General features: G+C 36.4%; 1 protein-coding gene and 1 long non-coding RNA gene across 3 annotated transcripts in view; one reads left to right on the top strand and one right to left on the bottom strand.

Moving 5' to 3' along the window:
* PEPD (peptidase D) overlaps nt 1-15,233 on the bottom strand; it is a 297,439-nt gene that overhangs the window by 44,935 nt on the left and 237,271 nt on the right. The window lies entirely within an intron of this gene.
* The window catches only part of LOC142661159 (uncharacterized), a 44,042-nt gene continuing 29,537 nt past the window's right edge, over nt 729-15,233 (top strand). Inside the window, exon 1 of the long non-coding RNA XR_012850654.1 lies at nt 729-814. This is a non-coding gene — a long non-coding RNA (uncharacterized LOC142661159). The remainder of the gene's footprint in view (nt 815-15,233) is intronic.

Raw genomic sequence — 15,233 nt, forward strand, 5'->3', positions numbered from 1 at the left:
CTTAATGAACAATTAGACAAGTTGCCAGTAATCTACATCGACTTCATAGGCATCGCTGAGAAGGAAGAATATATCTGTTCAAACAGCGCTCCCCTGTGGTCGAACAATTGTACTGGCTGATACTATCCTGTGTGCTGGAAATCATACACTACAATCCACTGCGGGTGTGAACATGACCCGAGCACTGGAAACAATCATTAGAGAATTCTATTATACCCTGCTGAAAATATAACCAGAGGACAAAGAAGAGGCTGAAACGTTAAACATGAACTTTATCCACGTTCACTAATGAGCGGTCAGTGCCAAATATTATTCAGGGAATTGTAATCAAGATTGTCCAACCAATATCACAGGGCTAACACAAGATGAAGTGCAGCTGCGTCTTAAATATGAATAAAGTTTCAGGCCCAGCTGGCATTCACCCACGAGTATTAAGGGAATTGAGCTCAGTAATTGATAGACCGTCATATTTATTCTTCTAAGTGCTGATTCAGACGAGCGTGTATCACGTCCGTGTATTTCAATGGGTCCGTTCACATGACCGTTGTTTCAACGAAGCTCGTGAAGGGTCCGTGAAAGAGTAGGACACGTCCCATTTTACTGCGTGTCACACATCCCTACATAGACTCTAGTCTATGGGGGATCTGCGACAACGCGTCCCACACTGTTGCACCTCGCACATGAAAAATGACAGTTTTTCACGTCCGAGGTTGCCGAAGCTCGTCTGAATGGAGCCTCAGACTCTCTTGTAATAGTCAGTGCTGCAGCATTGGGGCTAGCGGATGGCGTACCAACATTTTGAACGTGTAAAAAGGTAATAGCGGGTAGCTACCGTAGGTAAGTCTGACATCTATAATATGTAAAATATATAAAAAGATATTCTAAGCGATGAACGGCAAAATTATAGCGATAAAAAACTGTAATAACTCATAACCAGCATGGATCCATGAAAAACCGGCCATGCTTTATGTTTCTATGAGGAGGTAAGTGCAAATCTGGATGTTAGGCCTCATTCACACGACAGGGTTTCCCGGCCGGGCGCCGGCCGTTCATAAATCGGCCGGCACCCGGCTGCATTAGGAATAATAGACCCCTAATGGGGCTATTCACACGACCGATTTTTTGACGGCCGGGAAAACCGGCCGTCAAAAAACAGGACATGCTCTCTTTTCGGCCGGGTACCCGGCCGCTCCGGCTCCCATAGAAGTCTATGGGGCCGGGTAATACGGTTTTCCGTCGCTTGCGCTCTATCTCCTCCTCCTCACAGCGCAGAGTGCATATGAGGAGGAGGAGTTGCTGCCATTCGGAGGAATGGCTACGCTGGAGACTGTGTTGCAGGGCCGGGGTGTACAGCAGGTGGAGGGAGCGCTGCGCTGGCTCCCTTCCCCTGCTTGTTTTAAAAGAGCCCTGGCCCGGCGACACCTTCCATGGCACCGCTAGCAGCAGCTGCTGCTGCTGCTGCGGCTGCTACTACTGTAGCGACGCCACTATAGCAGAGCAGGGAGGTATCTCCCTGCTCTGCTATGTGCTAGCCCCACTTTAGCTCCTTGAAGGAGTGGAATCCCCGTGTTTTCAGGGATTCCGTTCCTGGACAGAGCGCTTGATGTCTTTGTCCATATCTGGGCAGTGACATCAGGGGAAACTCCTGAAGCGGAATCCCCGAACACATGGGGATTCCCCTTCAGGAGTTGCCGCTGATGTCACTGTCCAGATCTGCCCGGCCCGGAACGGATGCAAAAATAATGCAAACCGGCCGGGAAAAATGGCTCGGGCGGGACCCGGTCGTGTGAATCCCGCCTAAGTCTTGTGGCTGACAGGGGCGTAGGTAAAGGCTCATGGGCGCTGGTGCAAGAATTCCGCTTGGGCCCCCCTACCCCTCCCCAATACGACCAGACCCCAGCCCACACCATGCCCAGCCACCTTGCCCAACAGCCCCCATGGATGCCCCCACAGTATAATGCCCCCCATAGCTGCCTCCATATAGTAGAATGCCCCCCCATAGCTGCCCTCACACAGTATAATGCCCCCATAGCTGCTCCCATACAGTATAATGCCACCCATACAGTATAATGCTGCCCATAGCTGTCCCCATACAGTATAATGACCCCCATAGCTGCCCTCATACAGTATAATGCCCCCATAGCTGCCCTCATACAGTATAATGCTCCCCATAGCTGCCTCCATACAGTATAACGCCCCCCTTAGCTTCCCTCATACAGTATAATGCCCCCCATAGCTGCCCTCATACACTATAATGCCCCCATAGCTGCCCCCATACAGTATAATGACCCCCATAACTGCTCTCATACAGTATAATGCCCCCATAGCTGACCGCTGTGACCCCTATAGCTACGCCACTGGCGGCTGATGTCATATATCTGGATTTTGCAAAGGCATTTGATTCTGCTTCCTTATAACAGCCTTATACTGAAGCCACAGAGGCAGCGACTGGGGGAATGTGTGTATAGATGGCTCAATAATTGGTTAAAAGGACAGACAAAAACGTCATTGTAAATTCTAAAGACTCAAAATGAGCTAAAGTCAACAGTGGGGTACAACAAGGAACAGTACAAGGAACAGTGGGGTACAACAAGGAACAGTACAAGGAACAGTGGGGTACAACAAGGAACAGTACAAGGAACAGTGGGGTACAACAAGGAACAGTACAGGGAACAGTGGCGCACAACAAGGAACAGTACAAGGAACAGTGGGGTACAACAAGGAACAGTACAGGGAACAGTGTGGTACAACAAGGAACAGTACAAGGAACAGTGGGGTACAACAAGGAACAGTACAGGGAACAGTGGGGCACAAGGAACAGTACAGGGAACAGTGGGGTACAACAAGGAACAGTACAAGGAACAGTGTGGTACAACAAGGAACAGTACAAGGAACAGTGGGGTACAACAAGGAACAGTACAAGGAACAGTGTGGTACAACAAGGAACAGTACAAGGAACAGTGTGGTACAACAAGGAACAGTACAAGGAACAGTGGGGTACAACAAGGAACAGTACAGGGAACAGTGGGGTACAACAAGGAACAGTACAAGGAACAGTGTGGTACAACAAGGAACAGTACAAGGAACAGTGTGGTACAACAAGGAACAGTACAAGGAACAGTGGGGTACAACAAGGAACAGTACAAGGAACAGTGTGGTACAACAAGGAACAGTACAAGGAATAGTGGGGTACAACAAGGAACAGTACAGGGAACAGTGGGGCACAAGGAACAGTACAGGCAGCAGTGGGGTACAACAAGGATCTATGATGGGCCCAAATACTATTTTTTGTCAATGACCTTGTGGATGGAATGGAGAGTAAAGCGCCAGTTTTAGCTGAAGACACGAAACGGAAGAATAATCAAGATTGAGCTTAATATGTTACAAATAGATCTTGATAAGCTGCAGCATGTGCAAGAAGGAAGCCGGAAGATGAAATGTTGATGAATGTAAAGTAATGCACCTAAGACACAGAAATGGTATTACCGTATATATATTAAATGGAATATCCTGGGAATAACAGAACAAGAGAAGGACTTTGATTTTCTGTTTACAAGTAAGACAAGAAGAAGTACTCAATATCAAGAAGCAGCTGCATAAGCAAATAAGATTTTAGGGGACATAAAACCTACATTGAAACTGTAAAATCACCCCTCTATAAATCCTTTTTAAAACGACATCTCGAATATGGGACTACATTTTAGGCTCCACATTGTAAACCGGGTATTAAAGGCTCTGTACACCTTTGAATACATTGTTTTTTTTTAAAGAAATAAAAATGTGTATCAGTGTGCTTGGTGCAACTTTCTAATTCCATTTTATTAAAAAATAATTTTGACTTTTTGAGATACAGCTGCTTTGTATCCTGTATACAGAGCAGCTGTATCTAGCACTGAAACCTGTATCCGTCAGGTCAGCAGCACTGACTGTTTCAGTGTCAGCGGGTGCTGCATGTTTCTGACACACAGGATCGACACGTTAACGATCACATTGAAGTTATGAACTTGGATATGATCGGTAACCGCTTGCTTCTGCGTGCCAGAGAAACACAGGACCTGCGGTCACTGAACCCGTCAGTGCCGCTGACCTGATGGATACAGGTCTCAGCGCACGATACAGCTGCTCTGAATACAGGATACAAAAAGCAGCTGTTTCTCAAAAAATTAAAATAATTTTTAATAAAATGTACTTAGAAAGCTACACACACACACACACACACACACACACACACACACACACACAACGTTTTCAAAGGTGTACATAGCCTTTAAAGAGATGGAGAGGGTTCAAAAGCAGGCAACTAGATTATCAATGGCTGGGAGGTCTCTCTTACAATAATGTCAGATTATCTTAAAAAAACATGTATCAATATATATGTAGTTAATACAAAGAAAATAACAAAAGATATGGGCCATTCTTTATGTGTAGTGAAAAGACAATGCAGGCTATATTATAAGAAAAGCATTTACAGTAGAACTATGGATTACCCTCCCTCAGTATTATAGTAGTTATATTCTTGTACATAGGAGGCAGTATTATAGTAGTTATATTCTTGTATATAGGAGGCAGTATTATAGTAGTTATATTCTTGTATATAGGGGCAGTATTATAGTAGTTATATTCTTGTATATAGGAGGCAGTATTATAGTATTTATATTCTTGTATATAGAGGCAGTATTATAGTAGTTATATTCTTGTATATAGGGAGCAGTATTATAGTAGTTATATTCTTGTATATAGGGGCAGTATTATAGTAGTTATATTCTTGTATATAGGGGCAGTATTATAGTAGTTATATTCTTGTATATAGCGGCAGTATTATAATAGTTATATTCTTGTATATAGGGGGCAGCATTATAGTAGTTATATTCTTGTATATAGGAGCAGTATTATAGTAGTTATATTCTTGTATATAGGGGGCAGTATTATAGTAGTTATATTCTTGTATATAGGGGGCAGTATTATAGTAGTTATATTCTTGTATATAGGGGGCAGTATTATAGTAGTTATACTCTTGTATATAGGAGCAGTATTATAGTAGTTATATTCTTGTACATAAGGGCAGTATTATAATAATTATATTCTTGTATATAGGGGCAGTATTATAGTAGTTATATTCTTGTATATAGGGGCAGTATTATAGTAGTTATATTCTTGTATATAGGGGCAGTATTATAGTAGTTATATTCTTGTATATAGGAGCAGTATTATAGTAGTTCTATTCTTGTACATAGGGGCAGTATTAAAGTAGTTATATTCTTGTATATAGGGGCAGTATTATAGTAATTATATTCATGTATATAGGGGCAGTATTATAGTACGGTAGTTATATTCTTGTATATAGGAGCAGTATTATAGTAGTTATATTCTTGTATATAGGGGCAGTATTATAGTAGTTATATTCTTGTATATAGGAGGCAGTATTATAGTAGTTATATTCTTGTATATAGGGGGCAGTATTATAGTAGTTATATTCTTGTACATAGGGGGCAGTATTATAGTAGTTGAATTCTTGTATATAGGGGGCAGTATTATAGTAATTATATTCATGTATATAGGGACAGTATTATAGTAGTTATATTCTTGTATATAGGAGCAGTACTATAGTAGGTATATCTTGTATATAGGGGCAGTATTATAGTAGTTTTATTCTTGTATATAGGAGGCAGTATTATAGTAGTTATATTCTTGTATATAGGGGCAGTATTATAGTAGTTATATTCTTGTATATAGGAGCAGTATTATAGTAGTTATATTCTTGTATATAGGGGCAGTATTATAGTAGTTATATTCTTGTATATAGGAGCAGTATTATAGTAGGTATATTCTTGTATATAGGGGCAGTATTATAGTAGTTATATTCTTGTACATAGGGGCAGTATTTTAGTAGTTATATTCTTGTATATAGGAGCAGTATTATAGTGGTTATATTCTTGTATATAGGGGGCAGTATTATAGTAGTTATATTCTTGTATATAGGAGGCAGTATTATAGTAGTTATATTCTTGTATATAGGGGGCAGTATTATAGTAATTATATTCATGTATATAGGGGCAGTATTATAGTAGTTATATTCTTGTATATAGGGGCAGTATTATAGTAGTTATATTCTTGTACATAGGGGCAGTATTTTAGTAGTTATATTCTTGTCCATAGGAGGCAGTATTAGGCCCCATGCACACGACCGTGTTTTTGCGGCCGCAATTCCCCCGAAAATGCACGGGAGAATTGCGGCCCCATTCTTTTCTATGGGGCCATGCACACGACCGTAGTTTTTGCGGTCCTTGCACGGCCCGGGAGCCCGGACCGCAGAAAGAACGGGCATGTCTTATTACGGCCCGGTTCTGCGGTCCGGGCTCATTGAAAACAATGGCGGCGGCCATGTGCATGTCCCGCGATTTGCGGGCGGCCTGCGGCTGACAGTCCGCCGACAGTCCGCAGCCGGCCGACCCGAAAATCACGGCCGTGCACACGGCTACGGTCGTGTGCATGAGGCCTTATAGTAGGCATATTCTTTTACATAGGGGGCAGTATTAACGTACTTTTATTCTTGTACACAGGGGCAGTATTATAGTGGTTATATTCTTTTACATAAGGGATAGGTTAATAGTAAAATGTTTATTCATAATTGTATCAGTGATTAAATGCTTATTTTCAAGTAAATATATAAACATTGAATACTAACCATCTCTGAATGGATGACTAAGTTCTAAGGATAAGGATCTTATCTGTAAATAGAGCATGTATGCATCTGATTTATTTCTTTAAACATTAATTTAAGAAGGGAAACTGGTACAAATTCAGATAAACTATTAACATCGTTCCACTGAACAATTTGGACGGAGTCACTAGTTATTTGATTAAAAAAACAATGATAGTGGAAAAGGAAAGTATATAAATAAAGTATAAAAGTCTCTAATTAGACACTAAAATATACATTCTCTAGATCACAGACAGGCATGTTCCATTAGATAAGACTGTGTGTGTAAAGAGGAGTCCCCAGGAGATGCCAGCATCATTCAGATATTTGCTGAAACCATCACTGCCAAGATGTTTTCGGGGGAAAATCAGGCTAACCAGATGTCCTCAATATAACAGAGCCAGATAGGTTGCTTACCGAACACCCCATGCCATAAGGACAGAGCGAGTCAAGCTAATGAATATACATAGAGCACTGGCACCTTGGGCAAATCTAGATTCACCATGACAGTTTATAGTGGCATTTAAGGCACCATTTAATTACAGTATCATAGTAGTTATAGTCTTGTATATAGGGGGCAGTATTATAGTAGTTATATTCTTGTATATAGGGGCAGTATTATAGTAGTTATATTCTTGTATATAGGGGGCAGTATTATAGTAGTTATATTCTTGTATATAGGGGCAGTATTATAGTAGTTATATTCTTGTATATAGGGAGCAGTATTATAGTAGTTATATTCTTGTATATAGGAGGCAGTATTATAGTAGTTATATTCTTGTATATAGGGGCAGTATTATAGTAGTTATATTCTTGTATATAGGAGCAGTATTATAGTAGTTATATTCTTGTACATAGGGGCAGTATTATAGTAGTTATATTCTTGTATATAGGAGCAGTATTATAGTAGTTATATTCTTGTACATAGGGGGCAGTATTATAGTAGTTATATTCTTGTATATAGGGGCAGTATTATAGTAGTTATATTCTTGTATATAGGGGCAGTATTATAGTAGATATATTCTTGTATATAGGAGCAGTATTATAGTAGTTATATTCTTGTATATAAGGGCAGTATTATAGTAGTTATATTCTTGTATATAGTGGCAGTATTATAGTAGTTATATTCTTGTACATAGGGGCAGTATTATAGTAGTTATATTCTTGTGGAGCAGTATTATAGTAGTTATATTCTTGTATATAGGAGGCAGTATTATAGTAGTTATATTCTTGTATATAGGAGCAGTATTATAGTAGTTATATTCTTGTATATAGGGGGCAGTATTATAGTAGTTATATTCTTGTACATAGGGGGCAGTATTATAGTAGTTATATTCTTGTATATAGGAGCAGTATTATAGTAGTTATATTCTTGTATATAGGGAGCAGTATTATAGTAGTTATATTCTTGTATATAGGGGCAGTATTATAGTAGTTATATTCTTGTATATAGGGGCAGTATTATAGTAGTTATATTCTTGTATATAGGGGCAGTATTATAGTAGTTATATTCTTGTATATAGGGGCAGTATTATAGTAGTTATATTCTTGTATATAGGGGCAGTATTATAGTAGTTATATTCTTGTATATAGGGGGCAGTATTATAGTAGTTATATTCTTGTATATAGGGGGCAGTATTATAGTAGTTATATTCTTGTATATAGAGGCAGTATTATAGTAGTTATATTCTTGTATATAGGAGCAGTATTATAGTAGTTATATTCTTGTATATAGAGGCAGTATTATAGTAGTTATATTCTTGTATATAGGGGGCAGTATTATAGTAGTTATATTCTTGTATATAGGGGGCAGTATTATAGTAGTTATATTCTTGTATATAGGGGCAGTATTATAGTAGTTATATTCTTGTATATAGAGGCAGTATTATAGTAGTTATATTCTTGTATATAGGGGGCAGTATTATAGTAGTTATATTCTTGTATATAGAGGCAGTATTATAGTAGTTATATTCTTGTATATAGGAGCAGTATTATAGTAGTTATATTCTTGTATATAGGGGGCAGTATTATAGTATATAGAGGCAGTATTATAGTAGTTATATTCTTGTATATAGGGGGCAGTATTATAGTAGTTATATTCTTGTATATAGGGGGCAGTATTATAGTAGTTATATTCTTGTATATAGGGGGCAGTATTATAGTAGTTATATTCTTGAACATAGGGGAAGTATAATAGTAGTTATGTTCTTGTAGAAAGAGAAAGTTCAACTTGGTTTCCCAGGCCACTGGGTGAATGGGTTTTAAAAGTGACAATCACATTTTTGAAACAGAAATGTGCTTAGAGCTGTAGTCCCTTCCAGTACCCGTTGTTTTTGGTGGCTGTAAGTTCATTAATCAGCAGGGGGCGAAGATCAGTAAAGACGAGAGAGCTCCTCCCAGTGAATATGACATTTAAGCTCCATCCTGAGGCCTAATGATACAGAGATGCAGAATAAAAGAAAGTTATTTAACATTACCGATTCCTAAAGGATGTTTCCCATATAACTTAGTACGGTATGCTGCTCCATGCATGTAAGAATTCGATCTTTACTGAATCAGGACTAATTTTTTTTTATACTTATCTTATTTCAACATCAATGAAACCTCAATAAGTCACCATGGCAGCTCCCAAAGCTTAATTTAGTATAATTGTATCTCCATTGAAGAGAAATACATAATCATTGACAAACATGGATTTTTATTAGACACAGGTGGCAAAAAAAAAAAAAAGAAAATAAGTGTGAAGTCTAAACTGAATTTGGATAAGAACGTCTCAGTCCTGGAAATTGCTGCTCATATTCCAACGCTCACATTTAAATACAACTTCTAAATAATCTCATTAGAAGCTGCGGCTGTACTCCTTGCCAAAAACAGCTTGGCAGACTGGGAACCAGAGCCTTTTCCAGGCACGTTTGTCAGAAGGAATAAAAAGTCTGTGACCCAGCGCTACAAATGCACCGGAGACGGCAGCGTCAGAAAATAAAATCAACTCACCCTCAGCCTGTTTAGCTCTGGTTATATTGTCATAACCCGTGTTTACATTGAGATCTCCCGGTGACAGAGCATGGGAGGGGGTTCCACGCTGGAAACAGTCACTTTATTTTTTTTCCCGGTCGTGGCTTCCATTAAATAACAGATTTATGCGCCGCTAGAAGAAATGTTCGTTATCCATAAGGTACGATTTTTACTTTGCACTGCAGATTACCGACAAAAAGAGAAGGATAATATTCTACCTGAATAATGTAAACCGTAATAAGAAATCACAGCTGATCAGAAGCTGCACAAAGACATTTTTACTCTGGCGACGAGGAGAAGATATAATAGGGAAGAAACTCTGGGATCTTAATTATGACACAGCAGAAACTCAACAGGGTTTTTTTTTTTATAGGGGGACAGAAAAGTATAGGCATTACCCATAGCAACTAATCAGATTTCAGCCTTCATTTCTATAGTTTAGGCTACTTAATAAAAATAAAAAATAATCTCAGTTTTTTCCTGTTAGACCAGACCTAATATAGGAAAAGTACCAAACCAAAAGTATTAACACTTCTGTAGCAGGTAATATTTCTAAAGTTTCATGCTAAAAATGTAAAGAATAGATTTAGCAAAATAACTTTCTTTTACTCCCAATGTCTATCCCATCATACCTCAGGATGGGGAACAGATTTCAAATACTCTTTCCACTGGAAGAAGCTTTCTTCTGTGCTCGTTGTCTCCCTCTGCTGAGCAATGTAATGATTATGAGTTATCAAGGGGAGCGGGGGAAGATAAGCGACAACTGCTCTGAGCACATTTCTGAAACTTTTCAAACCGTTTCAGCCTATGACAAACTTCGCAAACTTCAACCAAGTTGAACTTCCTCCTACAAGAACATAACTACTATACTGCCCCCTATATACAAGGATATAACTACTATTATAATTCCCCCTATGTACAAGAATATAACTACTATCATACTGCCCTCTATATACAAGAATATAACTACTATAATACTGCCCTCTATATACAAGAATATAACTACTATCATACTGCCCTCTATATACAAGAATATAACTACTATAATACTGCCCTCTATATACAAGAATATAACTACTATAATACTGCTGCTATATACAAGAATATAACTACTATAATACTGCCCCTATATACAAGAATATAACTACTATAATACTGCTCCTATATACAAGAATATAACTACTATAATACTGCCCCCTATATACAAGAATATAACTACTATAATACTGCCCCTATATACAAGAATAACTACTATTATACTTCCCCCTATGTACAAGAATATAACTACTATAATACTGCCCTCTATATACAAGAATATAACTACTATAATACTGCCCTCTATATACAAGAATATAACTACTATAATACTGCCTCCTATATACAAGAATATAACTACTATAATACTGCCCCCTATATACAAGGATATAACTACTATTATACTTCCCCCTATGTACAAGAATATAACTACTATAATACTGCCCTCTATATACAAGAATATAACTACTATAATACTGCCCTCTATATACAAGAATATAACTACTATAATACTGCCTCCTATATACAAGAATATAACTACTATAATTCTGCCTCCTATATACAAAAACATAACTACTATAATACTGCCCCTTATTATACTTCCCCCTATATACAAGAATATAACTACTATAATACTGCCCCTATATACAAGAATATAACTACTATAATACTGCCCCCTATGTACAAGAATATAATTACTATAATACTGCCCCCTATATACAAGAATGTAACTATTATACTGCCCCCTATACACAATAATATAACTACTATAATACTGCTCCTATATACAAGAATATAACTACTATAATACTGCCCCCTATATACACGAATATAACTACTATAATACTGCCCCCTATATACAAGAATATAACTACTATAATACTGCCCCCTATATACAAGAATATAACTACTATAATACTGCTCCTATATACAAGAATAGAACTACTATAATACTGCTCCTATATACAAGAATTTAACTACTATAGTACTGCCCCTATATATAAGAATATAACTACTATAATACTGCCTCCTATATACAAGAATATAACTACTATAATACTGCCTCCTATATACAAGAATATAACTACTATAATACTGCCCCCTATATACAAGAATATAACTACTATATTACTGCTCCTATATACAAGAATGTAACTATTATACTGCCCCCTATATACAAGAATATAACTACTATAATACTGCTCCTATATACAAGAATGTAACTATTATACTGCTCCCTATATACAAGAATATAACTACTAGAATACTGCCCCTATATACAAGAATATAACTACTATAATACTGCCCCCTATGTACAAGAATATAATTACTATAATACTGCCCCCTATATACAAGAATGTAACTATTATACTGCCCCCTATACACAATAATATAACTACTATAATACTGCTCCTATATACAAGAATATAACTACTATAATACTGCCCCCTATATACACGAATATAACTACTATAATACTGCCCCCTATATACAAGAATATAACTACTATAATACTGTCCCTATATACAAGGATATAACTACTATAATACTGCCCCTATATACTAGCATATAACTACTATAATACTGCTCCTATATACAAGAATAGAACTACTATAATACTGCTCCTATATACAAGAATTTAACTACTATAGTACTGCCCCTATATATAAGAATATAACTACTATAATACTGCCTCCTATATACAAGAATATAACTACTATAATACTGCCCCCTATATACAAGAATATAACTACTATAATACTGCCCCCCTATATACAAGATTACTATAATACTGCTCCTATATACAAGAATATAACTACTATAATACTGCTCCTATATACAAGAATATAACTACTATAATACTGCCTCCTATATACAAGAATATAACTACTATAATACTGCCCCTATATACAAGAATATAACTACTATAATACTACCCCAATATACAAGAATATAACTACTATAATACTGCCCCCTATATACAAGAATATAACTACTATAATACTGCCTCTATATACAAGAATATAACTACTATAATACTGCTCCTATTTACAAGAATATAACTACTATAACACTGTCCCCTATGTACAAGAATATAACTACTATAATACTGCCCCTATATACAAGAATATAACTACTATAATACTGCTCCTATATACAAAAATATAACTACTATAATACTGCCCCTATATACAAGAATATAACTACTATAATACTGCCTCCTATATACAAGAATATAACTACTATAATACTGCCCCCTATATACAAGAATATAACTACTATATTACTGCTCCTATATACAAGAATGTAACTATTATACTGCCCCCTATATACAAGAATATAACTACTATAATACTGCTCCTATATACAAGAATATAACTACTATACTACTGCTCCTATATACAAGAATGTAACTATTATACTGCTCCCTATATACAAGAATATAACTACTATAATACTGCCCCTATATACAAGAATATAACTACTATAATACTGCCCCCTATGTACAAGAATATAATTACTATAATACTGCCCCCTATATACAAGAATGTAACTATTATACTGCCCCCTATACACAATAATATAACTACTATAATACTGCTCCTATATACAAGAATATAACTACTATAATACTGCCCCCTATATACACACGAATATAACTACTATAATACTGCCCCCTATATACAAGAATATAACTACTATAATACTGTCCCTATATACAAGGATATAACTACTATAATACTGCCCCTATATACTAGCATATAACTACTATAATACTGCTCCTATATACAAGAATATAACTACTATAATACTGCTCCTATATACAAGAATTTAACTACTATAGTACTGCCCCTATATATAAGAATATAACTACTATAATACTGCCTCCTATATACAAGAATATAACTACTATAATACTGCCCCCTATATACAAGAATATAACTACTATAATACTGCCCCCCTATATACAAGATTACTATAATACTGCTCCTATATACAAGAATATAACTACTATAATACTGCTCCTATATACAAGAATATAACTACTATAATACTGCCTCCTATATACAAGAATATAACTACTATAATACTGCCCCTATATACAAGAATATAACTACTATAATACTACCCCAATATACAAGAATATAACTACTATAATACTGCCCCCTATATACAAGAATATAACTACTATAATACTGCCTCTATATACAAGAATATAACTACTATAATACTGCTCCTATTTACAAGAATATAACTACTATAACACTGTCCCCTATGTACAAGAATATAACTACTATAATACTGCCCCTATATACAAGAATATAACTACTATAATACTGCTCCTATATACAAAAATATAACTACTATAATACTGCCCCTATATACAAGAATATAACTACTATAATACTGCCTCCTATATACAAGAATATAACTACTATAATACTGCCCCCTATATACAAGAATATAACTACTATATTACTGCTCCTATATACAAGAATGTAACTATTATACTGCCCCCTATATACAAGAATATAACTACTATAATACTGCTCCTATATACAAGAATATAACTACTATACTACTGCTCCTATATACAAGAATGTAACTATTATACTGCTCCCTATATACAAGAATATAACTACTATAATACTGCCCCTATATACAAGAATATAACTACTATAATACTGCCCCCTATGTACAAGAATATAATTACTATAATACTGCCCCCTATATACAAGAATGTAACTATTATACTGCCCCCTATACACAATAATATAACTACTATAATACTGCTCCTATGTACAAGAATATAACTACTATAATACTGCCCCCTATATGCAAGAATATGAATCTAAACAGCTAGGAGGATTTTTACATTGAATAGTATTGCTCCTTGTGTACACACAGTCCTTTTTCACAGTTTGATGATTAAAGAACAGTAATATTAGTATCTGTCAGTCATATTTCCCTTTTTTCTTTTTTACGCTCTGGTCACCAAGCCAGGCATTCAAACAAAGAAAAAAATATATTTCTTCATACTAAACCTCTGATGGATGTCATAGGGAAATGCAGACTGACAATAAGGATTTATCCATAAAGGCGATAAAGAGCTGGAGCCCGGAGAATCATGAAGTCATCCAACAGAGGAAAATAGTAGATGAAACCGTGTGTAAATACAGCCAAGTCTTAGAGTGCGCCGCTGCTTGGACATGTTGCCTCGAGGGACGACAGCCCCACATGCAGAATTTAATTTATAGGAGAACAATAAATTCCTGATTGGTCTGCCTGAAGAATAAGTTTCAGTGCGAATCTACGTTAGAATGAAAAAAAAAAATAAATAAATAAAATCGAGCGATCCGATCAACTTCGAAGTAGGCCTGATCGTCGGGTCTAGACCAGCCGGGGGCAGCACTTAAAAAAAACTGTCAAACTTGTTGGATTCTATCGCGCAATATTGTCGAGAATTATGTGAAAGGATATC

This window comes from Rhinoderma darwinii, chromosome 9 (assembly GCF_050947455.1).
Source record: "Rhinoderma darwinii isolate aRhiDar2 chromosome 9, aRhiDar2.hap1, whole genome shotgun sequence".
NCBI classification, from domain to species: domain Eukaryota; kingdom Metazoa; phylum Chordata; class Amphibia; order Anura; family Rhinodermatidae; genus Rhinoderma; species Rhinoderma darwinii.